Source organism: Anolis sagrei, chromosome 1 (assembly GCF_037176765.1).
Source record: "Anolis sagrei isolate rAnoSag1 chromosome 1, rAnoSag1.mat, whole genome shotgun sequence".
Classification (NCBI taxonomy): Eukaryota; Metazoa; Chordata; class Lepidosauria; order Squamata; family Dactyloidae; genus Anolis; species Anolis sagrei.
Window position 1 is genome coordinate 240,200,204 of NC_090021.1, and position 20,602 is coordinate 240,220,805.

Consider the following 20,602-nt stretch of genomic DNA (forward strand, 5'->3'; position numbering starts at 1 on the left):
AATTCCTATGCACACTGCACATATTTTATTTGTGGTGCAAAACCACTTAAAAACAATACAATAATTAAAATGAAGAACAATTTTAACAAATATAAACTTATTAGTATTTCAATAGGAAGTGTGGGCCTGCTTTTGGCTGATGAGTAGGGTTGCTGTTGTTGTTGTTGTGTGCTTTCAAGTCATTTCAGACGTAGGTTGACCCTGAACGAGGGTCGGGTAAAAGACCTTGGAGGGCCGCATCCGGCCCCCGGGCCTTAGTTTGAGGACCCTGATGTAGAGCCTCCACGTTGTGAGGATAGTTGCCTGCCTTCCTCCTCATTTCTAAAGGCATTCACTTTGTGATGTTTACCTGAAAACAGGCCTTTTCAATGGAGAGATGCCCTATTCTAGAAGTAGGCGATTGTGCGGCCCACAATCCTGAATGGAAACTCACAGTATTCTTCATCATCAGACTGTAAGGGTTGGTGGGACTTACATTCCAGCAGTATCTAGAGGGGTTCCCCTTCCCACCCTGGCCTATTTCAAGCAGAAAATTGGATCAAATGTTTTGCTAGTGTGTATTTTATGTGGGGGTTTTCCTGGTATGTTTGGTTTCATGAAGGGAGAGAGGGAAAGAGAGCAAGAGATGGAGTCAGTACAGGCTGAAGAAAATTATGCTCCTACCTCTTTACTTTGTGCTTCCTTGCCACAGCTTGATGTTGCTACCATTTTAAAGTTGATCTTTCTTTTTTATTGTTCCATGTGAATGTGCATTAATACATTATTTGTTATTTATGGAGTACATTTTCTTATTTAAAAACATATTTCAAAAAAATTGAGGGAGGGGGGCAGAACGCATCAATAGCATTTCAATGAGGAAGTTTGCTTTGAAATAAGAGCATTTTGAGTTAAGAACCCAGTCACGAAACAAAATAAACTCTTAAGTCAAGGTGTAATTGTACATTTGCTCAGAACACAGTACAAAGAGTTAGTGCAGATACAGCGTTGGGTTACAATTTTCTGTATGGTACCTGAAGACTGCTATGTTGGATAAATGTTATTATATTCTATTTGTAGAGGTTGGGTTGGAAGATCTTTGCAATTTCCTTCCAGGGTAATGCATTAATTATCCCTTTAATTCATTATTTCCCTACTTTTTTTTCTTTTTCCCTCCAATTTGAATGGACATGTATTGACACAAAGTTAACTTTTAACTTTAGTCGTGTTATCTGGATATCTCTTCCCTTTTAATCTTGGGATGAAAGAGTACAGCAAAGCATATTTGTAGAGATTTGTCACCTAATTTACATTTGGTTTAAATCGGACTTTATCCCCTTTTGTGTTCACAACAATGGGAGCTTAAATACTACTTGAATGACCACAGATTTCTACATAATTTGATCTTGTTTAGCAGTGCCAGTAGTTCAGTGTAATCTGAATAGTGTATTTTAATGTGTTGGATCAATGACAATTATTTTTACTTACTGGAGAAAAAACGTGGGTGCTGGAATTCTAGGCTGTCAAGAGTTACCATTACAAAAATGCTTAGCATGTTCCACATTGTTTGACTTAGGACAAGCAAATTTTTAAAGAAAAAAAATCCTGATATTTAATTTGGCTTCTTCTACATGTTAACTTTCTTTGGTTTTCATTCTTTTTGAACCCGGAGATCGTAGCAATCACAAATAAACAAAGCCTCCTGTCAAAAATAGTCCCTCAGGATCTCGCCATTAAAGGACTGGCATATGCATGCATGGAAAGTCTTGTAAATAAGAAGTATTGTTGGAAGCAGCCATCTAGTGTTTAGGACTATCAAGGCTCTCTGTTCTGGTACAGTTCCTACCAAAATTCTCCAACATTCTGCATTAATTTGGCCCAGAATGTGAATGGGTTTTCTATGCATGTCTATATCTACACTGTAGATTTAATGCAGTTTGATATAGCTTTAACTGCCATGGGTCAATGCTGTGGAATAATGGGAGCTGTAGTTTCACAAAGCCTTTAGCCTTCTCTGCCAAATAATGCTGGTGTCTCCCTAAACAGATCCTAGGATTAAATATCATTGAGTTATGGCAGTTAAAGTGATGTCCGACTAAATTAATTCTACAGTCTACATACGTACACAGTCTATTTTATGTCTTTTACTAATTGTGATTCGATTCCACAACCTTCTCTAGAAACAGTAAAGTTATGATAAGTATAAGGGCTGTAGCCCATACCCCCCCCCCCCCCAACCATCTCAATTTGACAACGATGGTCCTGGCTACTCTCTTGTTGTCCCACTTTCTTGGTTGTTTTTTTAAAATGTCTGCATTTCTATCTTCTCATTCTACTTTCCTCCTTTGTTCTCAGTTTATTTCAGTACTGCAGACTGAGTTGAAAATGTAATGTGTGGGGTTGCTTTTGAAGACTGTCTGGAAGCTTCAATTGGTCCAACGGAGCGTACAACTCCTCTGCTGCACCAGCTCCACTGGCTGCCAGTCTACTACTGGGCACAATTCAAAGTGCTGGCTTTAGCCTATAAAGCCCTAAACAGTTCTGGCCCAATGTGTCTGAACACATCTTCCCTTATGAAACTGCTAGGACTTTAAGATCGTCCGGGGAGGCCCTGCTCTCAATCCTGCCTGCATCACAAACACGTTTGATGGGGATGAGAGACTGGGGCTTCTCAGTGGTGGCCCCTCGGTTATGGAACGCCCTTATTGGGAACATTAGATCACCCCCCCCCTCTTAACATTTTGGAAGAGAGTCAAGACTTGGTTGTTTGAGCAAGCGTTTGAAAATGCAAGGTAAAAGACACAGGAATTGGAACGACTGGACGAAGAGATGGGTTGTTGTTGTTCATTCGTTCAGTCGTCTCCAACTCTTCGTGACCTCATGGACCAGCCCACTCCAGAGCTCCCTGTCGGCTGACACCACCCCCAGCTCCTTCAAGGTCAGTCCAGTCACTTCAAGGATGCCATCCATCCATCTTGCCCTTGGTCGGCCCCTCTTCCTTTTACCTTCCACTTTCCCCAGCACAATTGTCTTCTCTACGCTTTGCTGTCTCCTCATGATGTGGCCAAAGTACTTCAACTTTGTCTCTAGTATCCTTCCCTCCAATGAGCAGTCGGGCTTTATTTCCTGGGGGATGGACTGGTTGGATCTTCTCGCAGTCCAAGGCACTCTCAGAACTTTCCTCCAACACCACAGTTCAAAAGCATCTCTCTTCCTTCGCTCAGCCTTCCCTAAGGTCCAGCTCTCACATCCGTAGGTTACTACAGGGAATACCATGGCTTTGACAAGGCGGATCTTTGTTGCCAGTGTGATGTCTCTACTCTTTACTATTTTATCGAGATTGGACATTGCTCTCCTCCCAAGAAGTAAGCGTCTTCTGATTTCCTGGCCACAGTCTGCATCTGCAGTAATCTTTACACCTAGAAACACAAAGTCTGTCACGGCCTCCACATTTTCTCCCTCTATTTTCCAGGACGAGATGGGACAATGTTTTTATTAGGAGATGCAAATTATGTATGCTTTTAGTATTCTTGTTATGGTTTTAAAACATTTAATGTTTTTAAATGTTTTATTGTGTTTTTGGACATCGAATTGTTGCCATCGTAAACCGCCCTGAGTCACCTAAGGGCTGAGAAGGGCAGTATGCAAATATAGTAAATAAATAAATAAATGGCATATGTAGTCAGCTAACTGACTACAAGCAAAGGAAAAGAGGAAGTAATTTTTTGCCCTTCTTAACAGGCACATTGTTCTTTGTATTGTCAAAGGCTTTCATGGCCGGAATCACTGCGTTGTTGTAGGTTTTTTGGGCTGTATGGCCATGTTATAGAAGTATTATCTCCTGACATTTCCCCTGCATCTATGGCAGGCATCCTCAGAGGTTGTGAGGTCTGTTGGAAACTAGGAAAATTGGGTTTATATATCAGTGGAAAGTTCTAGAACATGGCCATACAGCCCGAAAAACCTACAACAACACATTGTTCTTTCCTAAACTCTTTACATAAATGTCTTTTAACAGCTCAAAATAGAAGTTTGGTGTGTCATTCCTCATGATTATGGTCATCTTGTTGATTGGTCACGTATGTCTTAGTTTTCATCTGTGAAGTGGTGGAGACTATGGCTCTGGGTCTGCCGGACCCGAACAAGGCTGATGATGATAGTGTGAATTGGGGGGGGGGTGTCTCTCATTCATGGGGTCAGCAAAAGCAGTTACCAATCTGGTAGCTAATAGTTCTCCAGAGTCTCTCCTGTCCCAGTCTTTCCATTTAACTATGGCTACAGATTGGTTCCCACAATCCCCTCCAACCCCATAATGGGGGAATGAATTTATGTATAATACTTTTATATTTTCTTTTCCTCCCCTGAGAAAGAGTACTGCATGTTGTGTTTCTTTAAAGCTGTCTAGACAGGTTGCCATCTTATGTCTACAGAGCTAAGAAAATTGAGGGCTTTTCCTGTAATTAAAGCTACCTCCGCCCATTTAAAATACCCAAGGAATTGATTATAAAGCTAGTCTTGTCTTGGCAGGGGATTGAGGGGACAGACATAATTAATTCATTCATCTGTATATTAATGGTTAAGATTTTTAAAATGAATTGAAGATATTTAGAAAATGGGAAGGGGCAAAGCCATACCTTGTTTAATATTTTGGTTTATTCACTCAAGGTAAGCAGAAATGGGGGTTATTTGCGGTTTTCATTGCCCATCTGTAGAAGCTTGTGTAATTTTGCTGACATTTTTGTATGTTTTTGAATAAATGGTATCAATACAAATGCTAATTAAAACTTCAGAAGTCATTTTCCTGAATAAAATCTTAGCAGTTTGTTTATCTGCTCCAAATGTAAACCAGTTTTTTGAACTTCTATGTTACGATTTCTCCTTTAGCTGCTTGTGTGTGTTTCACTCTGTTGTTTCATAGCCTGCTACTACTTCCTAACTAACTGGAGTTATATGTTATAAAACAGTGGTTCCCAGCCTATGCTCCATGGACCACCAGTGGTCTGCAAGAACTAAAATATGGTCCGTGGTCTCACCGTTATGATACCGCAGCAACAAGAGTGACTAGTCTCACACAACCCTCTTATAGTGCCAAAACTTATTAAATATGGTTTTCTGAGGGCGAGCAGATGGCGACTACTGGATGGCGTATGTTCTGTATCAGAAACTAGAGCTGATGTGGTCTATCCAATGCAATTTTCTAAATCAGCACCCCAAACAACCAAACCGAATCAATTGACCAACAACCGATTCCTAACCCTTTTGGTACTAATGTTGGAGAGTAGTCCCTGGTCAAAGTGGTCCCTGGTCAAGTGGTCCCTGGTCAAAAAAAGGTTGGGAACTACTGTTATAAGGAGACAAAGTTAAGATTCATGTTATGTATCTACTTACATCAGTGCTATATAAGTCTGGGACCTTATATAACATGCTATATTCCATGGCCACCATAATATGCTGTGGTCACTGGCCACCATAGACGCATAAGGAATTTTGTATTAGTCCCTCTTCAATTACTGCCACAGTTTTTGGGTAGCTATTATTATTGTTTTCTACCACTTCTTTGACAGGTGGAAAGGAAAGGGCTTTTAAGCCTGTAACACTACTTCTAATCTCATTCACTCAGTCTCTATTGTGCTGTTCTAATCTTCTTTACTATTTGTGACTGCTTCAGTGGTACAGAGGTCTGTATGTTTAAACCACAAATGCAACTCCTCTCTTTTTATTCATGCTGCTGTGTTTTGAGAAACAGCATTCCAGCTCCCAATGTACAAAAATGACATGTCCTTCGAACTTGACAGAAGATGTGCCTGCCTGATGTGGTTAGCTAAAGGATTGCAAATGCCTAGTTACAAGGCAACTAACAACAAGCAAAAATAACCTCCAGGACATAAAAAACACAAATTTCTGTAATGAATAACATAATGAAATAGAATGTAATACAGAGGTGGTTACTGGTTACTTGCTTGCTTACTTGCTACTTGTTTCTTCTCTCTTCCCTTCTATTACCATCTATATGCCAACAAATATGATTTTGGCCAGCAGGATAGTGAAAACCAATGCAAGCTTGCAACTGCCAAGTTCTTATCTCCAGGGCAGGATTGCTTTCTCAGTCAGTGGAGCCTCTTTACAGCCTTGGTTTGTAGAGATCATTATGCAAGACCTTGACATGAACCCAGATGCCAACTCTGCCCACACATCCAAAGGGAAATGTCACCACAGGACCTAATCACATCACCCACAATATTAGACTCAGGCAAAAAACTTGCCAATTAGCTTTTCTTTGCTAGTGTGTTGTTTTTCATTAATTACATTTGCCTTCTTGGCCACATTCAGATGTTTCTTGACCACACATGTCCCTGTTTTTATCAATGAAATGTTGAATACAGTTCACAATTTTGCCCGCTGAAACATCCTTTTCACATTTTCTGGCTTTTAGCTGAATCAAGTTCTGCCACTCCTTTATAGCCAAAGACTCTTACTAAATAGGGTGCTTAAATTATCAACCAATTTGCCTATTTAGTGTAAATAACTAAAGAGGAATTGTCAGTAAAATGGGTGCATTTATAGGTTGTTGTGCTAAAATATAAAGGGTTAATGCAAGAAATGTATTTGTGGACATGCAAGGTGTATCATGATTCCCAATATACTGATTTTAGGCCCCAATGAATGTAACTTATGTATTTATGTACATATGTATTTCCTACTCTATATCACAAAATCACAGGGCAGCACACATATAAAATCATTATAAACAATGATAAACAATTTAAAGCCATACAAAATAAATAGACTAAAAACATAGTAAATGTATTAACCCATTAAATGGTTTAAAACCTCATGCACAAATGTTTTAGAATGACTTATTCAGGCCCCAAAGGGTTTCATAAACAGCTATGTGTTTACTTGGCATCTAAATGAGGCTAGTGTTGGCAGCAATCAGGCTTCCAAGAGGAAATCATTCTACAACTGAGAGGATGCCATAACAGAAAAGACTTGTTCCCTCATCTGTACACAGTGTATTGACTTTACTGGTGGTAATAAAGGAGGGACCCAGTTGACTTCAGTTCTCAGGCAGGCCTATATAGGGAGAGGCACTTTCTCAAGTACTAATTGTACACTTGATGGTGAACAATTTGGGAAGACAGGAGGACAAATGTCAGTGTTCCGGAAGACACAAAGACCACCAACATTGAAGCAATGATTCTCCATTATCAGCTTTACTGGACTGGCCACATTATCCAAATGCCTGATCATTGTCTCCCACAGCAATTACTTTACAAGAATGGAAACGGGAATGTCGGTGGACAGCAAAAAAAGATCTAAAAGTGGTCGTAAAGCTAACCTTTCAAAAAGCGGCATAAACACTGAGAACTGGGAAGCCCTGACTCTCACGCGCTCTAACTGGAGGTCAGTGTTACCAACAGTGTAACAGTGTTTTGAAGAGGCATGAATTGAGGGCAAATGGGAGAAAGGTGCAAAGAAGAAAGCGCATCAAGCAAAGTCATGTCAGGACCGCCTCCCATCTATGTCCTCATTGTGAAAGATCATGCAGACCCAGAATAGGTTTAAACAGTCACTTATGGACCCACTGCCAAGACTCAGTCTTTGGAAGTCAATCATACTTGACCATGAGGGATCACTGATGATGATATGGTGAAAGTGGACAACTTGGTTGGGGATCACAATTGGCTATATTCATTTATAATGCTAAACCAAGGAATAGCATGAGAAGGATACTGTAATGCTCCCCCCTCCTCTGAAGAAGGAATGTGGAAGCTTTTGGTTTTGACTAACCACAACCTAGTGGTATATCTAAAGCCACCTAAAGGTTAGTGTTAACTGTGGTTCACTAAAGAAAACCCTTTTGAAACTGTGACATATGAAACTCTGTTGTTTTGTTAAAACTATAGTCAGCCTAACTACAATATGCTTAGATTTGAACAACATGCAAAGTTGTGACTGCTCAAAAAGAGTTGAAGAAATTCCTGAATATGCTTAACACTCTATTTTCCTCCGTCTTTAATTTGTTAAAAGCACGATTGGCCAATCACATCTTACATTCCCTTCATTTTTACATTGCTGTGATCCGACCTCTTTTATACTTTGCAGTATGTTAGTGTGTTGCTATGGATGCACATCACAACAGAATTTTTATCTTTCATGGGACTATCAGTAGCTATATTTAGATATTTGCATTCTATGCCTTCCTTCTCACCAGCAATAATGATGATACTGGTTCAGCAATAATGATGATACTGGGAGAGCTGGGGGAGACTATGGACAGAGAAGAGTGGTGTTCAGCTGTGACATCTAGGAAGGACAGGATGCATTTGAAGGTATTAAGTAAAAGTTAACATTTTGATGATTGGATGGAGTTATAGTATCACATAGTGTCCTCAGGACAAGGGACTCACTGGGCAGTTGGAAAGTGTTTCTGACACAGGAAAGTACTTCTGTGACTCTCCAGATTGCATGTTAGGCCTAAATGGCTCACTCTTGAAGAACATTACTCTCCAGATGATGGCCTTATGGGCAAAGTGGCTGTAGCAACTATCTGTGTCTCACCCATAATGCCTTGTTAGCACTGGGAGAATTACTTGTAAAAAGTAATTAGTTGTTCCATCCACGCTGAATAGTGACTTACTGTTTCGGTTGCAATGTTGTAAAAAAGAGCTTTTTACTTTCCTGTTGCTCTCACTAGTTACCTTTCAATGGTACTTTTTAAAAACCTAAATAGTTTAATCCTCTGCCCTTTAAGTCTCCTCCCATCCACCACTTTGTACAATATATCACTTTATTCTAGATTGTTGTGTCAATACTAATAGAAAGATGATTAGATTTTATGCCACTCGCAAAACTGTATACATATACTTTTTAATTTGAGGCCTTCATGGACCTTATCAGACAGGCAGGGGAAAGCGGGGAAAGGGGGGACAGCAGAGGGAACCGTCAGGCTCTGTTACCTCCTGTCGGGGTCCATATTTCCCCCCCACATCGTTTCCCTGCCTGATACCTTTCCCTCTTCGTCTCCCCATTTCTCTTTGCTGCCACAACGCTGCTGGCACAGAGCCCCATGGAGTCCCGCCAGAAGTAGCCCTGCATCATGTGATGGGCTCCGTGGGACTCTGTTCTGGCTGTGCAGAGAAGTGGGGAGAAGATGCTCCTCTCCCTGTGTCTGATAAGGTCCAATGTCACCCTGAACTGCATATGAAAAGATGGGTTTATACCCCCCAAAAGCTGCTACTACGACAACAAACCAGTTGGTCTAACAGGTGCTGACACATTCCTTTTTCCCCTCTCCCCCTCCCTTCCTCCTTTTATGCTTTGTGAGAATAATATGGCTACTTCTTTGAAAAATTTAAAGAGTTGGGTTTTCCTTTATGACTTGGCATACAATGGGCAGTCCAGGTGCAAAATTCAGACAATGAGGCTTTATGGATGGATGCAACTAATATCTGATGCTTGTGACTTTATAGTTTTACATGAATAATTTTATAGTTATAGATTATAGTAATACTTGTGACTTCGCTATGTAATTTCTTAATATAAAGTGAATACAACCACTGTAAGTGATTAACTCACCTTGTAGAAAAAAGCGTTTCTAATAAAAAGTGATTTTACTGGGATTTTTTTTTCAATGGTAAAGTTACAGGAAGAGGTAATAATAAACTAAAATAATGAAATCAGCACTGTTACTTGGCAACTTAAATACTGAGGCGTTTATCTTGCCTTACATTTTCATAGACTACAGACTACTTTCTCAGGCATAGAGAGTGAAAGATAGAGGGAACAACACATTGGGATTTGTGCGTATTTGTTATATTGCCTGTCAACATATGACAACACAAGAAATTTTGTAGGGTTTTTTTCAGTCAAGGGATACTTGGAGGTAATTTTGACAGTTTCTTCTTTGGAAATACAGCCTACAGCACCTGGTATTCATTGGCAGTCTACCATCCAAGTATTTAGGCCTCTACAATGGGATGTATTCAACTCCAGAAATGAAACTGAGGTGTGAGTATTTGTTCAGGATACCAAATTCAGTAGTGAGAGAGTGTAAGTCCACCGTAAATGGTGTGTTTCTCTAAATACAGCAGACAGTGGCTAGTTCACACAAGTGCTTTCTGAGCCACCATATGTATTGCAACATACATATAAAGGAATATAAATACAGTTTTATTATTATAGAGTAAACCTAAAGCAAAATCAGTAACGCTAAATGACAGCAGGCATTGTCTAGCTCTAGCCTGTTTTGCAGAATTGAAAATGAAAACAAAAATCACACATTTATGTCAGAGTTTCAACTTCCTTTACTGTATCAACACTTTTTCACTGCATCAATTAGTGGGTTTGGATTACAGGCAGTCCCCGAGTTACAAACATCTGACTTACAAATGACTTGTAGTTAAAAACAGAGGTGAGACAACAGGAAGTGAGGGAAATCTACCCCTATGAAGAAAAATTCACTCCTAAAAGAGTTATCATGGGGGAAAGGAGTCTCCACTGAAGCTCTATTGCTAATCCTTGTTTTCACAACAAAGCCATTTTAAAAATCCAGTTATTAAAGGGACAGAAAGTGAGGTGAAATCTTCTGAAAAGGAGCACAGACAGCAAAACAAATACTACAGGCATGTTAACCCTTCCTTGTGCTATCTGAAGTTTCACACACACACACATTTGGATGGAGTTATTGCACAAAATAGGCTTCTCTGGATACTCTGTGCTCTCACAATTATGTCATGGGTTCTTGGTGTTTTTCCTCTCTGTTATATTGTGATGGCTTCTGGCTATTTCTTTCATTATGTTAAATAGCCTAAGGTAGCCATGGGAACTACTTGTTAGAATATGGTCTTATGATATCAGGAGACAGATTTAAGTGCTTTGAAAGGGAAGGAATACAAAGGAGGAGATTTCTGTCTCTCTGCCCAGAGTTATAGACCGATTTTTATGTCAGTTGGTGATCCGTCAATTCTGGGTATCAATGTAAAGTTTAACAGAGCTATCCAAAGTGTCAAGTATGTTTTGGATAATAGGTTTTGATATCTGGGTAATTTTTTAAAATGATCATACTAGTGCCAGGAACAGATTTGTGGCCCTGCTCAAATAGGAGCCAATGACCAACCCTGGAAGGAAGAAGTGGAAGGAGCCAAAAGGAGGAACTGGTTTAATTAAGGTATGTGTCAAATTTGAAGAGATGCAAGATGAACCATACAGAGACCTGTGTTGGTTGGGAACATTTTTGAGTTCATGATAATCAGGTAAGGGGTAATGGAAGGACTGTTGTTTGCCTCTACTGATGGTTTGCTTGTATCTTTGCAAATAAAGTTGTTGTTTCCACATGTTCAGTATCAACTCCCTTTACATGTTTAGTAGTAAACACTGTAATCATAGTGATATGTTCATACAGCAGCTTTAGAGAGCAGTAAAGCTATTAAGCTTCTGACAATAGTCATGAACAGATCTGGGTACCAGAGTCAAAGAAGTTAATCCTGCCAAAGAATTTGATGAATTGTATGGGAATAGACATTGCTGCCTTGTTAAATATTCATAGTAACTATAGGGATTCGACCAGGAATTCATTGTGGTGGGCAATGTAAAAAAAAAAAAAAAAAAGCATAGTGAATTTGCTAAGCTTTGAGCATGACAAGAATGAGCTATGGATCAAGAGATGCTCAGGTTGAGTCTCCTTGTAACATGAATTCACTAAATAAGCTTTGCCAAGTTACACTCTTGACCTCTCCCTGTCATTCCCTTCATCTTGGTATGACGAAGGATACTTTTTGCAACGGGACCCTCCACAGGATACATAGATTGCCAAAAACAAACAAACAAACCAAAAACAATCTGGTAGTAGACAGAAGCCAGTTTCCGGGTTTGCTTTTTTAAAAAATTGGAACGGTTTCAGTGGGGGACTGCAATCTATTTTTTAAAAACTAATTGCTATTCCTGACAATTCATTTTTTAAACTCAGAAAAGGAGCAGTCCAGGTACTTTGGAGGGGTCAAGGGCTGCCGAGTCATGCTTTATAGAGATGTTTCTGGGTGGCGATAACAATTACAGCTCAATAACATAAGGCATATTTGATGTTTCAATAATTAACACTAACATACTATTTCCTATGTACCTATAGATATCTGTGCTCTAAGTATATTTTTTAAATCATGTCTAGCTTGTAAAATAGAACATACTTTGTATTCACTTTTCATTTCCAGTGCCCGGATAGCCTGTCTTTCCTGGTTTATTGCTTCTTAAACTTTATATCCCATGTCATCTCCAAAAAGGCTCTCCCTTGTCCTTTGCTATGTGCTTACTGTGTAAATCTCAGAGCTCCTTTTCCATTTTTAAGTGGTGTTTTTAATTACACTCACATTCAGGTGCTCCACACCTCTCTGATTACAGGACAATTAATTTCCTTGTTTGTTTGTTTTTTCATCTCAGACCACACATACAGACAAATTTCAGCGTAGCTAAATTAAAATTGTTTCTGTTGGGTGGAATATGATTCTGAAAATTTGTCAAATCAGCAGTAGCATATAAATGATTCTTTATAACTCTAAGGATCCTTCCACATAGCCATATAACCAGAATATCAAGGTAGATATTTCCTATAGTCAAATTTCCTATAGTCTTAGATTTTGCTGTTTCCTACTTTGTTTTATTTTATTTATTTATACTTTAGCATTCCAATTGCTTGTAATTAACAATAATTCATTTTTTCAGTGTGTGATAATATTCCAATACAGAATATTTATATTCCTTCTCTATATCTCTAGTTATATTATTGTTATATTAGTGGGTTTCCCCCTGACTGATGTTATTCAGCCAGGCTTTACATTATATCCCTTGACTGCTTGTGCTATATCTCTCCTCACCCTGTTTAGATGTTTACTTTTCTGAGTAAAACATTGTGCAATTATCCTACTCAAAAAGTCCTATTCCTGTTGGCTTTAGCTTGCTTATAATAGGTATTACAACATAAATATGTTTCTTTTTGTTTTGTTTTACCATGTTAATTTCCCTTGATTCATACTTCTCTTATTCTATGTCCTTATTATCTGTGTTCTGCAATTTTGGGCTTTCTTTTTGCCTCTGAGGATGTTAATAGCTGAATGTCCTTTCACTTTGATCCCAGTTGCTCCAATAACCATAGTGCTCCATTAACAAGGAGGTTTACCACATCTGTCATTTAACAGTACTCCTTTTGTGCAGTACTACCAAGTGGTACCCTTGCTGTCATCTCTGAGAAATCCTCTGCCAGTATCACTCTGCACTAATGCTGTGCCCAGCAGGTAGAAAATTCTGTATTAGATAGACATGCATTGCATGTAACTCCATAGTGTTTGAAATATAGTTCTAATGGACAGGTGGTCACAACACATTTCACTGAAAGAGTTAAGAGAGTGGAGATGTGGACCTAGAGAGACAACAGTATTCCCTCACTTATCGCAGATGTTACATTCTAGGACTACCCACAAAAAGTGAAAATCTGCAAAGTAGGGACTATATATATATATATATATATATATATATAATTCCAAGGGTGAGGCAGAAGCAAGGAGAGATTTAAAGGCACCGCACACCCTTTTTTCTTCTTCTTTTTTTTTTTTTGCTAGGAATGGGCTATAAGGCCATGATTTACATACTGCTTTGTATCTCCTCTCTCTCTTTTTTTAAATGATTGGCTGCCTCTCGGGGAGGATAAAATCCCCTTCCACACTCCATCGTTTCCAGGAGGCAAAACCCCGTGAAACAGCGAGTCTGCGAAAAGCGAACCGCGAAGTAGCAAGTGAATACTGTATAAGGAAGTGGCAAACATGTGCAGATTCTCTTTGCCATGCGACATCCATGCCATCTGGAACTCACTGAATTGTACCTGTCGTCTTGCCATGTGCGTGTCTTGCTATGGTCATCTTGTTATGGTTGTGAGTATATCGCTGTATGTACTGATAGCAGACCTGGAAATAGCTGCATACAGAGCAACAACTGAAGAATAAAAACCTCCCAAGGAGTTTGAATGAAAGCCAGAGCTCAAGTGTGCTTATTAAAGTGGTGACCTATGAAACAAGGTCAGAGGCTGGAGTATACATCTCTCATAACTGTGATAAGGACTCTGCAGTGTTTTGGATCAGAACTAACTGCATGCCTTGAGAGACATTCAGTTCCAAGCACAGCTGGAGGAGGACGTGAGAGGATTGATTAACATACCTACCTAGCATGGGTGTTTTTTGTGTTTACTTTAACCCCGCACAAACAGTTTTGCATATTTAGTTTAGCTCCTTTGCAAAAGCCAGCCTAACCTTACGACTGGCACTGCTGTTGTCAGAATAGCCTCTTGCCTCACAGGAACAGTATCACAACTACAGAACAGAACTGCCATGCAGCTGTGTAATTTATCAAACAACTTCCTATTCCTACAAGGGTTATTTGCATATTATCCTTTTTAGTGATTTTTTTTACAATATCTTGAATTCTATTATTATACATAGACTTGTTCATAGGAAAAAAAGAAAAACACTACTATGTTTAAAGGTATACATTTTTTAATTATTATTGTTTGTTTAATCTTGTTTTTAACTTTTGTATCTTCTTTCTTGGTTTTTGTTTTTAACTTGTAAGATATTTTGAGAGAAATTTAAAAATTTGGGGAAAATAGCATTTTTCTGAAACCCCCCTTTTTTCTGGAAGAAGTGCTACATTGGCAGCCATTGAAATATGCCTGAGAACTTGATGTTGCTTGGTCAGGCGTTATGGACGTATTGAGAAAAGAAATGATGAGCCAAACGTAATTGTTGAAAACCCAGGGAGCGAGTCTGAAGGATTTATATTATGCACTTTGGCAGAGATTCCTGTATTGCTTGAAGAATTGAGCAACACTGGAGGGATCTGTATTTGTCAACATCTCCATCAACCTTCAGTTGCTTTGCATGGGTTGAATCCATAACACACATTCTGATGCCTGAGGAACCATTGAACTAAATATTGCAGGTCATTTTCTTTTCTTTAAAAAACATTATTCCAGAGAGCCATTCCGTCAAAGCTAGGCATTCCACTCCCAATGGTATTTTTATTTTGCAGATATATCTTCATTCGATGTCAAGTTGATGTGCTTACTCTTTACATTTTGGAGATGCAAAGCAGGGTGTGTGCATGTGTCTTAAGTATTTTTAAAATTGTTATTGAAAACCTTGGGGGTTTATCCCCCCCCCCCCCGAAACATTTGACTCCTTTCCTGCTGAGTCTCATTGGTTCTGTTTCGGCTACAATCCTGGCAACATTCACTATCTGAGTTCACATTAGAAGGAGTGGTGTGCAGCACACATCCTGTTTCATTATGAACATACAACCCCATTGTCCTGAGGGCAAGACAAGTACCTGCCAGAATGAAATTTTACAACATAATTATATCTGTTAGTGCTGATGAGGCACATTAAATGTGCAGAGTGCATATGCAGGAGTTCTAGTGCAAAAAAGTAACCTTTCCGAATTATGAAGTAACAAGATATGTATGTCTTTTTTTAGTACAGGGAAAGTGATCAGAAGGGGAGAGCTAAGTCTCCTGTGTTAAAGATCACAGTCTCAGAGGATAATTTAGATAAAAAAAGAAATTGAAAGAAAAACTACATTGGCTCCTATATAATATTTATAGTTCAATATGGAACAGTGATACCTTGATTTTAGAGTTTAATTTGTTCCACAACCAAGCTCTGAACTCAAAATGTTATCTCAAAGCAAATTTTCACATTGAAATGCTATTAAACCGTTCCCACCTCTGACCCCCCCCATTTTTGTTGTTTTCTAAAACAAGAAAATGTACTTTATAAATAACAAATAATGTATTTGCGCACATTTGCATGGAACAATAAAAAAGAAAAATCAACTTTAAAATGGTAGAAGCACAAAGTTGTGGCAAGGAAGCACAAAGCAAAGAGGCAGGAGCATTATTTTCTTCATACCATAATCATTCCAGCCTCCCTCCCATTCTCCCCTGCTCTCTCCATCTCTTTTTTTATGAAGCCAAACATACCTGGAATAAAAATCACACAAAATCAACTAACTCAAATTTCCTCAAAGCAGACAAGAGCAAAGCAGACTGCAATCTCCCAAAGTAGACAAGAGCACGAGGCATGGGGCATGGAGGCTGCTCCCTTGAAGCCCTAAGACCTCTACTCTCATGTTAGCGCTCCCTCTAGTGCTAGCTCTTAAAACAAAATGCTGCTCTTGTGTCAAATCAAAACCCGGACTGAGCAACAGCTCTTAACTCAAAACACCCTTAAATTGGGATGCTCTTAAGTAAAGGTTTTATTGTACTATGCTTTGTTGTTGTTCATTCGTGACCTCATGGACCAGCCCACTCCAGAGCTCCCTGTCGGCCGTCACCACCCCCAGCTCCTTCAAGGTCAGTCCAGTCACTTCAAAGATGCCATCCATCCATCTTGCCCTTGGTCGGCCCCTCTTCCTTTTGCCTTCCACTTTCCCCAGCATCATTGTCTTCTCTAGGCTTTCCTGTCTCCTCATGATGTGGCCAAAGTACTTCAACTTTGTCTCTAGTATCCTTCCCTCCAGTGAGCAGTTGGGCTTTATTTCCTGGAGGATGGACTGGTTGGATCTTCTCGCAGTCCAAGGCACTCTCAGAACTTTCCTCCAGCACCACAGCTCAAAAGCATCGATCTTCCTTCGCTCAGCCTTCCCTAAGGTCCAGCTCTCACATCCGTAGGTGACTACAGGGAATACCATGGCTTTGACTAGGCGGATCTTTGTTGCCAGTCTGATGTCTCTACTCTTTACTATTTTATCGAGACTGGACATTGCTCTCCTCCCAAGAAGTAAGCGTCTTCTGATTTCCTGGCTACAGTCTGCATCTGCAGTAATCTTTGCGCCTAGAAATACAAAGTCTGTCACGGCCTCCACATTTTCTCCCTCTATTTCCCAGTTGTCAATCATTCTTGTTGCCATAATCTTGGTTTTTTTTATGTTTAGCTGCAACCCGGCTTTTGCGCTTTCTTCTTTCACCTTGATTAGAAGGCTCCTCAGCTCCTCCTCGCTTTCGGCCATCAGAGTGGTATCATCTGCATATCTGAGGTTGTTAATGTTTCTTCCAGCAATTTTCACCCCAGCCTTGCATTCATCAAGCCCCGCACATCGCATGATGTGTTCTGCATACAAGTTAAAAAGGTTGGGTGAGAGTATGCAGCCTTGCCGGACGCCTTTCCCAATCTTGAACCAGTCTGTTGTTCCGTGGTCAGTTCTGACTGTTGCTACTTGGTTCTTGTACAGATTCCTCAGGAGAGAGACAAGGTGGCTTGGGATGCCCATCCCACCAAGAACTTGCCACAATTTATTATGATCCACACAGTCAAAGGCTTTAGAATAGTCAATGAAGCGGAAGTAGATGTTTTTCTGAAACTCGCTGCCTTTCTCCATTATCTAGCGGATATTGGCAATCTGGTCTCTCGTTCCTCTGCCTTTTCTAAACCCAGCTTGAACATCTGGCAACTCTCGCTCCATGTATTGCTGGAGTCTTCCTTGCAGGATCTTGAGCATTACCTTGCTGGCATGAGAAATAAGGGCAACTGTATGGAAGTTGGAGCAGTCTTTCGCATTTCCCTTTTTTGGTATGGGGATATAAGTTGATTTTTTTCCAGTCTGATGGCCATTCTTGTGTTTTCCATGCTTAACCACCCTAAAATCACCAGATCTTGTCCGATCTTGAAAATTAAACAAGGTTGCTACTTGAAAGAGGGACTACCAAGGAATGCCATGGCTAATAACTTGGAATCATGCAATGGTAAAACACCTTTGTCAAAGAAAATTCTATGGAAGTCATGGTGTTGCCATAAGTTGTCAGGTTAACTGAAGGCTCATACGCATTCTTACATACTTCATATGAGATTGGAAACCGTACGCCTGTAATTTATTCCATACACACCACATACCAGTATTTACTTGAATCTACTGCACCATCGAATCTAATGCGCACCTCAATTTCTAAACCCTGAAACCAAGAAAAGTATTAATTGGCAAATGTAATGCACAGTGGCAAAAAAGAAGGAAAAGATGGGACAAAAGAGACCTCTGAAGATGCCGGCCACAGATGCAGGCGAAATGTCGGGAGAGACTGCTACTGGAACATGGCCATACAGGCCAAAAAACTCACAGCAACCCAATATCAATTTTATCATGTAGACCACAGATACACAAGCAACAGGGACTAAATGGTCTTGAAATTCTCAGGCTCCTACCTAATTATTTACGTCAGTGTGTTTCCTTGTCCCCATCATTCTTTTTTGCAGCTTATCTTTGTTCCTTTTGTTCTTCAAGAGCTCCAACCACTGTGCTTTTCAATCAGAAGGAATGAGTACAATTTGTGTAGCGGGCCTTGAGAACCCAGCTGGAAGTCCTACTCATCAGATTTATGAACAGGGAGAGGAAGGTGAGCAATAGCAAAGCAATGTCATCCTTTATTCTTGAGCACCATCCTCCCATTCTGTTAATCCTTTTTATTTATATTATTGTAACTAACAGCAACACAACTCTCCCATCCCCCCTATTCTGTGCTGAAATATAGGTTCCCACCCCCCAAAGAGCAGCTTATGTATTTTGTCATGCAGCTATTCAGATATAGACATAGCAACGACGTTCTGCGGTTGCCCTTAGAAACTGCAGTTTGAGGAAATATTGTGCAAAAGTTCAAGATGGGGCTTAAAACACTTTGAGTAAATGAATGGAAATCCCCTCAGAGACCCCTCCCCAGGCCTTGTGTGGCTGCCCTTTCCTTTCTGGTCAGATTATTTGAGTCAATAACTTTCCACATGAAAGTGGCAGCTAGAAGCAGGCACAGAGCAGGAAGGGAGGACAAAATTTTGGATTTAAGTTTTGGGAAGCTGTCCAGAGCCAGTGCAGGCTACTGACTCAACGCTATCTCTTCTGTTTGGCATCAATCCCTCTCCCCGCCAGGCTGCAGCTTTGTGACACGGCTTAACTGGGCTCCTTGTCAGGGGGGGCTGTGCAATGGGAGAGGAGGGAAGTCATACAAAAGCAGCTCCCTTTCTGGTCTTTATGAATATTGTCATGCTTTTCACTCAGAGAGACACCAAGAGGCATCACATGACCCCCGGGCTGAGTGTTTGAGCCTGGTGGCCTGATTGGTCAGTGGCTCCCTTTTTGAAAGCCTAGGTGGCCCTGGCAACGGGAAGCAGGCCAGCCATACTTCGCTGGCCTCCCGAGAAGTGCGGCACAAAGATCGGCAGCACTGCAAGAAGCAGCCAGACCTCCAACAGGTACCTTTGAGGCTTGTTTTTGGGTCAGGTCAAACTTTTGCATGTCTAGATGTATATGTATTTGTGTCTTTGCATGCATGTACTAAAAGTATTTTCGAGTAAAATATTGTCATTTGTATCAAATTGTTGTTGAATCCTCTTTCTTTAAGGTACCAAAGTCATGAATCCTTGATGTTTTTGTGGAAGGTTTTTCAAGGGTCCACAGGTTGCACTGATGGGAATAGCACCTGTGGCTGTAAACCTGCGAAAAGAAATATTATCTCAGAGTGTTACTGTATGTTACACATGCCCACCTGTATGTAGAGGCAAGCAGTGGCCCTGCCTCTACAATTCTCATGATCCATCAAACAAACCAGATGTGTGAGATACATTTCAGATGTTCTGTTGTTCCTGAATGTTTACGGATGTATTTGAACTCTTAGTAGCCTATCTCTATCTTTCAAAAGTAGCATTAGAAGTGAAATATTATCTAGCAAACACAGAATCTGAAGCACATATACTATAGGTAAGGTTTTCCCCCTGACATTAAGTCCAGTCGTGTCCGACTCTAGGGGTTGGTGCTCATCTCCATTTCTAAGCTGAAGAGCCGGCATTGTCCATAGACACCTCCAAGGTCATGTGGTCGGCATGACTGCATGTAGCGCTATTACCTTCCTGCCAAAGTTGTACCTATTGATCTACTCACATACACTATACTACACTTCATTTGGAAGTACAGCCTTTACCCAGAAATCTCCAAAGTAGTCCACACTGGTGGCTGAGACAGCAACAACTTTGCTCTCTGATGGTTAGAAGACCAGAACCTTTGTTTCATTCACAACATTATTTTAACTATTGTGTACAAAATTAGTGCCAGGCTATGTGTATAAGGTGTATATGAAGTATAAATGACTTTTGTTTTTGGACTTGCATCCAATCTGCAAGATATCAGAAATTCCAGGCATTTTTGATAAGGGATACACAACCTACACTATACCATTGATTTCTTTTCAGTTGGTTTTCAAGAATGCATGCTTTTTATTACTTTAGTCACATAGAAAAATAAGCTTATTTCTCATGGTCATTGTGAAACAAGTCATTTTTTGTGAACTGCTGGAAATCTGTGCATTTGGAAATACGGATAGTAAAGGGCAAACTAGATAAGACGGTGAGCCATAAATGGGCAGCCACGTGGATTTTATACAGACATAGTCCAGTGTGTGTGTAATAAATATACTTATTTGTTTCCATATTGAAGGGGTGAAAGGGTAATTGAATCACACCATTCCTACTATAACTGTGTCATTTGTTGACTCAAACACCTATTTCCAGATCTAGCTCACATCTGCAATCCATAGTACTCTGAGAGTAAA

The 20,602-nt window shown here is 40.0% G+C and overlaps 1 protein-coding gene across 1 annotated transcript in view; it reads left to right on the plus strand.

The window, feature by feature from the left end:
- The first annotated feature begins 18,984 nt into the window (after window positions 1-18,984).
- RASSF7 (Ras association domain family member 7) overlaps window positions 18,985-20,602 on the plus strand; it is a 135,180-nt gene continuing 133,562 nt past the window's right edge. Inside the window, exon 1 of the mRNA XM_060769507.2 lies at window positions 18,985-19,250. The gene's annotated coding sequence lies outside the window, so the exon portion shown is untranslated. The remainder of the gene's footprint in view (window positions 19,251-20,602) is intronic.